Source organism: Panthera pardus, unplaced genomic scaffold (assembly GCF_024362965.1).
Source record: "Panthera pardus isolate Hobbes unplaced genomic scaffold, ASM2436296v1 HiC_scaffold_1, whole genome shotgun sequence".
Classification (NCBI taxonomy): domain Eukaryota; kingdom Metazoa; phylum Chordata; class Mammalia; order Carnivora; family Felidae; genus Panthera; species Panthera pardus.
The window spans coordinates 10200639-10209664 of record NW_026526654.1 but is presented as its reverse complement, the minus strand read 5'-3'; the positions used below and the strand labels follow the sequence as shown (position 1 = coordinate 10209664).

Genomic DNA, 9026 nt, shown 5'->3' with positions numbered 1-9026 from the left:
AGGTGTTCGTGAGCACATCCCCTGTCCAACACGTTCCTTGCTGCAGCGAACATCCTCGCACACTCAGATGCGCGAACCTTTTGCATAAATGCACACACAGAGTGGGAGTAAACCCTCCCACTAACAGCGAGCCTGGGCCACACAGCAAGAGACGCCTCTAGATTTGCCTTTGTTTGAAAACAAGAGCCTAGTGGCCGTCGTGACCCAGGAGAAGGGCATTTTCTGGCATTTAGCAAGTGACCAGAGGACTCTGAAAACATGGAGGGATCAAAGGCCCCAGGAAAATAGCAAATGGCACTGTCCCGCTGGTCATTAATCACCAGAGTCGTTGGGCCTGGGGGGCAGGCAGCGCCACCGCCATTGTAAACTATACACATGTAGAGAAAGTAGGGACCCCCTCACACACAGGGAAAGTTAGTGTGGAGATGCTCGGTGCTCATCACCATGGTCACACCGGGCCGTTCACGGCAGCTCTCCTGGCGTGGAGGCTGATTGGGCAGGCAGACGAACACGGTGCTCACCACGTCTTGATGTTCGGTGGGGTTTTCGTGGGTCGTTTCTTTGAAAATAAAATCTGGTGGACCATGCTCATGGCTTCGCAAATGACACACGGAAAAGAGACCTCAGCACGGCAGCTGCTAAACGTCCCTGCAGAGGGACACTCTGTCCCGCCGTTGACCGAACAATTCCACCAGGAACCCCAGATGGGCTCTTGATTCTAGAAACGTATAGTTTGTTAATGATTTCCTTTTTCTTTTTTTTAGTTTATTTGATTCATTTTGAGAGATAGAGAACATCAGCAAGGGAGGGGCAGAGAGAAAGGGACAGACAGAATCCCAAGTGGACTCTGCACTGTTCACACAGACCCCAGTGCAGGACTCAAACTCGCAAACGTGAGATCATGACCCGAACTGAAACCAAGAGTCAGATGCTTAACTGACTGAACCCCACCCTGGCACCCCATAATTTGTTAATGATGTCATCAACGAACCTGTTCCCGGGATTCTGCTGAGTGCAAGTGCGGCCGGCAGGGCATCTGTGGACAAGCATGGAGGGAACGAAGGGAAGCCTCGTTCAGCCTGGTTCCTTCATCTAAGCCTTCAAACTATGACTGAGATGTGCCAGAGTGATGTGCAGACAGTGGTGGCATCTCTGTGACTAATGAAACCAGGACGTGACCCCGTGGGAGCTCAGCTTCGTGCCCCCGGCCAAGGGTGGGGAGACTTGAGGGGTGGTCTCTGTTTGCTTTCTCTCTGATTTCCTCACCCCCAGAAGACCAGGCTTCTAGAAATAATTGTTGTCTCCTTTTCCCCGAGAGTCCCAAGAGCTACTTTTGCAGGAATAATGTCACCCCCCGAAAGGAAAGGGACACGGAGCCTTGGTTTGCAGATGTAAAAACCACAACCGCACATCTGTTTCCGAGTTTCCAATGCCTGGTGAAAATGGAAGACAGATGGATGTGCACTGCCCGGGACGGTGCTGAGCAGGCAGCGGACTGTTGGACAAAGACACGGCGCATGGGAGACCCCGCGGCCGCTGACCCAGCCTGGCCAGGCCAACCCACGCCGACCGGTCCGCAAGCGGATGGCCACGTCCGTGGGGAGGAAGGGGCGCCATCCCAGAGGCACGAGCTACAAACTTCCTGTGCAGTTTTGCAAAGCAACGCGGTGTCTCCTGAACCCCATCGGCTTGTTTTGTTCACTCCTGTTATTTCGCTGTTTCAGTAATGAGTGTTTATCATGTGTTACACGGTGTCATCCATGACAGACTGGAAATTAGAAAAGGAAGATCAGCGGTCAAGCGGGCCGGGAGGTGGCACACAGTCACAGGGAAGCACCGCATCCCCTCCCCCTCCCCCACCCCCAGGGACTGGACGACACCAACGATGAGCTGAGACACGCCTTCCTAGGGGATTAATTTTATGGCTCCCTTTTTTGGGAACGATCTCTAGGAATCAGCTTTTCTGTTCTTTTTGTTTGGTAAACTCAGGGCGTCGTGCGAACGAGCACATGCCTGCTCGCGGCCAGTCCCTCCATCCTGAGGCTCCCAGCTGGGAAACCATCCCAGAGACGACACCAGTTGAGAAGTGATCCCAGACAGGGTCCCTGAGAGGCCACCAGAACACGGCGCCCCGGCCTCTCCGAGCATTGCCGGGGTCAGCGGTGAGCACTGTCCAGTTGACAAAGAGGTTATACCCCAAGTTCCACTGTGCATTAGTGGCTCGGAACTTAGAATTCCATTTCGTGGAAATAGTGTTAGAAAGCGAGCCTATCAGAGCCCACTTAACTCATAATCTAGCTGAGGCTTTAAAGAAATCTTTCTCAAAAAGTATTCCGAATCTCCCCGAAGCCTGGCCACTCCCGGCTGGTCTCTGCCTCTGGACTTGCTCTCCCCGAATCAACCTTCAGGCCGCGGTCAGAGAGACCCTGCGACAGCTCTCCGTGACCGCCCACCGCACAGCCCTGGCGGGCCCCCCGGGAGCCCTGCTTCAGCCCGGCTGCGCCACCTCCCTTCCTGGTTGGTGGTTTCACCGGCTGCCTACCAGCCAGAGCACGAGGGGCCTCCCAGGGCGTGGGCCCCCTGTCCCCCACCCCTGCACCAGCAGACTCTGCTTCCCTGTGTCTGATCGCACCTGCCCATCCTTCGGGCTTGGCTAAGAAGAACGTTCCTCAAGTAGATTTTCTCAGCCCGAGGACTCTCCTCCGGGTGAGTCCCTGAATTTCCTCCCTCTCCGCCTTGAATTTCCCCATCGTAGAACCCATCCTGTGGTTCCAGCTGCCACCAGGGGCTGTCCTCTCCCTCCCTCTCTCCCTCTCTCTCTCTCCCTCTCTCTCTCTCTCTCTTTCTCTCTCTGTCCACACATAGTCCCTGGCACACGGCAAACGCTCAGGTGAATAGAATCAAACTGACAGAGACTCAGACAAGCTGATCTTTGCCAGAGCAGAGCCATATATGATGGGGACATCACACCATGTCACATTAAAGATGTTTAGAAGAGGAGACAGATAACTTAGCACATCGTAACATCTCTGGGGGTGTCAAGATCCCCCATGTAGGAATGAAGGTTGAATTTTTGTGGCCCAGACGGGCTGAGCTAAGATTCCCAGGTATAAGTTAGGATGTGATTTTACTTGGTCTAGACTAGCACTTTGTCCCCCGACTGTCCAGCAGGGGTGTGGGCCCGGCAGGCCTGTGCTTGGAGGGGCTTGGACAGCGGCCAAGGGTATCCTTGCAGCAAAGTTGTGGAGAGGGGTGCTTGTCTGGGTGGGAGGCTGAGCTCCGTGGCCTGGAGCTCCCTCTGAAATTCTAACGACACCTGGGAATAAGGGAACCCCTTGCCCCTCCTTTGGGGGTTCCTTCTGTGCCGAGGAGGCCCTGGGACCACCCGGCAGCCACACTGGAGCTCTTCCCCAAAGAGGAGACTGAGGTCAGCATCCCCGCCAGCAGGGTGGACCGTCGGATCATTTGTTCCTTGGGATGATGGTGAACTGGCCTCTTGTTTTTCTTGCGAAATTTCTGTATGTTTCCAGTTTTGAGCTGAAAGCGAAAATAAGCCTTTTGCTTTGTTGTGGCTACTTCCACTCATTTATATTGCCAAAAGTCATTACTTCTTCCAATTCAAAGAGCTGTTTATCAGTTTGCTAAATAAGGCGTTGACGTGTCATAAGTGTTAATTCGCACCAGAGAGTGATGCTCAGAGACTCACCAACAGGACTGAAAAATAAGCGGGTCTTGTTGGCTTGCTGACTCAGTCACCTGCATCATTTCCAAGCGGGAGTTAAAGAAGTCCGCGCTCGCCTCCTGTAGTCTGGCCGCGAGAGCAGCTAAGCTGCCCTGGTTCGGGCAGTGCGGTGGCCGTGTGGACGTCTGTCACCCGTGTGGGTCAGGACCAAAGCCTGTTGTGTGAACACGGACACTGGAGTTCACGGAATCTTCCGTTTTGTTGGAACTAGGAACACAGTCCCCACAATAGCCACACAGTTAATTTTGCTTCAAATCCTTTTTCCCTTAATTGAGTTCATTATACAAAGAGACGTCTCGAATGCCTTTTGTTTTGTTTTGTTTTGTTGCAGCAATATTAGTCCAAGACTCAGGCAGCCCATTGTCTCACTTGGAACTGTCAGGAATCAAGTGGTGACGGAGGCTCTCCTTGTCCGGGCGCGGTTTTTCCACCACGGAACCGAGACCCGGAGAAGTGAATCCTTTTCCAACCTCCAGGCCGCTGTGGCCGTGGATTACCGAACTTGGCAAAAGCCAGCTTCTTCTAGAGGTGGGTGTGCAGGAAACGCAGGCAAACTGTTACCAGGAGTGGACGCAGAAATCGATGTATAAACTCTTAAAGTCGCTTGAATTGCAATCCATCCAACAAGCAAGACTCTTTCACGTCAGGTTGGCCGAAGGCGTGACCTCCAGGAAGGCTCGCGCCGTCCCCCGCACGGGTGGCCAGGTTGTGCGTTGTGCCGCTCCGTCGGGCGTTGTGCGCCCGACAGCGATACGCTGTATACAGACATACGTGCACATAAAGTCCTGTTTGCCAAACTCACGGTAATTTATGTAATTATACACATAATGTATTTTAACCAAATACACAAAGAAGATCTTTATAATGCCACTTAGGGTCTAGATTTAACTTAAACCACTACTTAGTCTATCTCTCTAATAGGATACTAAAAGGGAATTTTATGACAACATTATCAGTAGCATTTTGCTGATAATTAGAATAACAATAATAATACTGAGATATTTTTTCAGTAATAATGGTGTTATTAATGAGATTTTTATGAAAGACAGACTTCTTTGGTATAATTATGAAAATTGATCTTTTGCATTTTACTTATTCACTGAAATCAGATAAGTGGCTTAACTACATGTATTATTTCTAATAAATATTCAAAAGAATGCATTTAAACAAGGCTTCTGATTCCATTCTTGCTCATATTCCTTGCATTTAAATAAAAGTGTAATTGCTCTGCTTTTTAAACTGCTAGTTTGGATTAGCTGTCTAACCTGTACAGTGTAGCTGTTTGCTGTTTGCATTTTTAATAGCTTTATTACCATTTGGTGAAGCCTTAATTTCTGGCTCCCTTGAAGAGTCCTGCCTTTAAGTCAGCACTACAATTTAACCAGCAATAATCTGTCAAGATAAGATAAAGGCCCACACCAGATGAGACGCAGTATTTTGTGGGGCTTTCTGTCATTGTTAAAGGCAAGATCCCAGTGTGTCAAAATGTAGCCTCTGAAAGTTTTCCAAACTTTGAGGCATAATTTTACAGTTCACATTTTTAATCGATGGCTTCAGAATGCATTATCTCGTTCACCGGGGAAAGCAATTAGCATCTGTGCCTTGTTACCTGTGAATATACGGGCTCAAGGACGTCGGCAAGAACACGTACTCGCGTGCGTGTGCGTGTGCCTAGTACCGTGGCTGGTCAGAGCAGAAGTCTTTGGTTGTTCAGCAATAAGGTGTGTGTTTTCTAAGAATCTGAGACGGTACAAATGTGAGGACACGCTTTGTTTTTAAAATTATGTCAGGGGCGCCTGGGTGGCTCAGTCAGTTAAGCGGCCGACTTCGGCTCAGGTCACGATCTCGCGGTCCGTGAGTTCGAGCCCCGCGTCCGGCTCTGGGCTGATGGCTCAGAGCCTGGAGCCTGCTTCCGATTCTGTGTCTCCCGCTCTCTCTGACCCTCCCCCGTTCATGCTCTGTCTCTCTCTGTCTCAAAAATAAATAAACGTTAAAAAAAAAAATTTTTTTTTAAATAAAAAAACATAAAATTATGTCAAACATGTCCAGGTGGAGAGACTACGGTAATGACCCCCACACACCCTTTGTCCGATCTGAGCTGCTGGCAATTCGTAGACCTTGTTCTGCCCATCGAAACCTTCGCCTCCCACCCCAGCGAACCCCGAATGCCGTATGTTCTAATGTGTGAGTCTTTATGTGGGGATCTTTAAAAAACAAGGGAACGGGGTGCCTGGGTGGCTCAGTCGGTTAAGTGTCCAACTCCGGCTCAGGTCATGATCTCACAGTTCATGAGTTCGAACCCCAAATCTGCTGATAGCACAGAGCTTGCTTCAGGTCTTTTGTCCCCCTCTCTCTCTGCCCCTCTCTGGCTTCTACCCTCTCTCTCTCAAAAATAAACATTAAAAAAATCATGATTGTGTACACAGTCACAACTAAAAACAAATCAACAATAATCCCTTAAGGTCATAAGATACCAGTTTAAAATTATTTTTTTTACGTTTATTTATTTTTGAGACAGAGAGAGAGCATGAACGGGGGAGGGTCAGAGAGAGAGGGAGACACAGAATCTGAAACAGGCTCCAGGCTCTGAGCCGTCAGCACAGAGCCCGATGTGGGGCTCGAACTCACAGACTGCGAGATCATGACCTGAGCCGAAGTCGGATGCCCAACAGACTGAGCCACCCAGGCGCCCCAAGATACCAGTTTAAATTCTGCTGTGTCTCACTTATGTATGTCACAGATAAATATATTTTCTCAGTATTTTAAGAAGATTCACTTTAGGGCTCCTGGGTGGCTCAGTCGGTTAAGCGTCCGACTCTTGATTTTGGCTTGGGTCATGATCTTGCGTTTCGTGGGTTCAAGCCCTGTGTCGGGCTCAGTGCTGACAGCGCGGAGCCTGCTTGGGATTCTCTTTCTCTTACTCTCTCTCTGCCCCTGCTTGCCCTATCTGTCTCTCTCAAAATTAATAAATAAGCTTAAAAAGAAGACTCCCTTGATCCAGGATCAAATAAGTCTCCTGCACCGTGACTAGTTGAAACGCTTGCTGAGCCATTCTCGATAGATGCATCTCCCTGCTGCTTCTCCTTCCTTCTGATCTTACAATTTGCTTGTCGAAGGAGACAGTCATGGGTCTGCAGTGGTTCCCATTTGGGGGAATCTTCCCAGGTGTGTCGCACTGGGTCTAGTCTGACACGCTCCTCTGAAGAGCCTGGAAATTCTAATTCCACTGGGGTTTCGACCAGATTCCTGCCCCAGGGGGAGGGCGGTTTCTCTGTCAGGAGGTGGCTGATGCCTGGCTGTGTCCCCCTCCCTGTGATGACAGTGGCCGTTGGTGCTCAAGGGCGAGACATGTGCCCGTGTTAGGGTTGGAACACGGTCCTGTCCTCACCCCGTCCTTCTCCACAAATTAACAAGCTGGAGCCCTTCTATGAAAAGAAAACGTCCCTTGTATTGTATCTGGTTGCCCAGTGTGTGGCTCAGAGTCCTTCTCGTTATGGAAGGGCCAGGGTGGGGGGATGGCCTTGGAGAGAACTGTGACTGTGACCAGGGGCCCTCCGGCAGGAGCCCTTCTGGCCTTTTGGGGACGACAAAGAGCCCTGCATTGTGTGTGTGTGTGTGTGTGTGTGTGTGTGTGTAAAACGCATCAAGAATCCACGCGTTGGGGCGCCTGGGTGGCGCAGTCGGTTAAGCGTCCGACTTCAGCCAGGTCACAATCTCGCGGTCCGTGAGTTCGAGCCCCGCGTCGGGCTCTGGGCTGATGGCTCGGAGCTTGGAGCCTGTTTCCGATTCTGTGTCTCCCTCTCTCTCTGCCCCTCCCCCGTTCATGCTCTGTCTCTCTCTGTCCCAAAACTAAAAAAAAAAAAAAAAAAAAAAAGTTGAAAAAAAAATTAAAAAAAAAAAAAAGAATCCACGTGTTATCCTTGCGTGGGTGCCATGCTGATCGTCTCTGTACAGCGTGATTCTACCAGAAGTGCCCCTGAGCACAAGAACCCGCCTCTTAGCTCAGGACCTGGGCGAGTACAGGTCTGTACAATGGGAGCGAGGAAGCCTGGCCCTTGGAGTCACATCAGAGGCTCAGGGAGCCTCCCTCGTGGGACATCACCAACAGCTGGGTCATCGCGATGCTTATGGTGGCTTACCGTCCCTTGTCCTGTGCCCTGTGGGAGGGAACCGAGGGACCACTTTGTCCTCTCACTCCCGCTGGAGACGAGCAGACCGGTTGTCAGTGATGACGGGGCCACGGGCAGAATGTTAGGGACAGACCGCCAGTAATGGAGGCTCTCGGGTCTGTTGGGTCAGGGACCCCTCCTCACAAGTCTGTGCTCACGTGTCAGGGCCCTGGCTAGTCCAGCAGAATGGGGGGTTCTCAGGGGACCCAAGGTCACTGGCAGCAGAGGGCGGACAGGGACATCTGCACACCCGGGGTGCCTCCTGAGGGGCGCATTCGCTGGGCAGCCGATGGGGAGCTCCAGGTGGAATAAGCAGAGCAAAGTGGATGATGGAGAAGCTAGGGTGGGACTAGGGCAGGGACAGCCATGTAATCCAGGGTGGCCGAGGACCTCAGTTCAGTGAGCAAAGAGGAGGAGTCAGTGCCCGACCGGCCCCGTCAGAGCCACTGAGCGTGTTGTCATCGTGTATGTGCCCATTCTCACGCTAGCTGCCGGACCGACTGTCAGCCGGTCCAAGGGGGTCAGTGAGGAAATGTGCCCCCGGGGTTTTAAGGCCACCCGCAATGTCCCAGCAGCCGTGCTGGACCAGGTTCCTGCAGTCAGCCCCTCCCAGGGTGGCCAGCCGCATCCCGGGTCATTGGGCACTGTGGTCGCAGACACGAGGCCACACGTTCCTCAGGTCCTGGGCTTCGAAGGCTCTCCCACCCAAGCTGTCTCATTTGACGCATATGTGACTTTAAGGAGGTGGCGGTGGCCACAGGGAGGAGCCAGGAGCAGGGAAGCACCACAGTTTCCATTTTACAGGATGAGAAAGACGAAATGCAATGCAGGGCACATGTGGGGCACAGGGAAAGTTCTGGAAAAGAAGCATCCAGAATCCCAAGGCCGTCTCAGCCCACCACATCCCAGTGACTCGGGTGCTCCGCACAGTCAGCCACCGAGTCTCTGTTCCAGCGAGAACACTGTCAGTACGTGTAGGTTACGGGGACTTAGGCCCAGTGTCAGTTCATCCTCAACATCCTTGCTCTCCTCTGGGGCCAGCCGACCTTCGTCATGAATATTAATTAATAAACAGTCCCCGAAAGGATAAAATGACAGCTACCGAGCCTCCTATT

General features: G+C 51.7%; 1 long non-coding RNA gene across 1 annotated transcript; it reads left to right on the top strand.

Annotated features, from left to right (window-relative positions):
• The first annotated feature begins 2035 nt into the window (after window positions 1-2035).
• LOC109263987 (uncharacterized) lies at window positions 2036-5899 on the top strand. The gene is made up of 3 exons (XR_002078513.2): window positions 2036-2706; window positions 4074-4270; window positions 5792-5899. It is a non-coding gene; the product is annotated as an uncharacterized LOC109263987 (long non-coding RNA).
• The last annotated feature ends 3127 nt before the right edge of the window (window positions 5900-9026 follow it).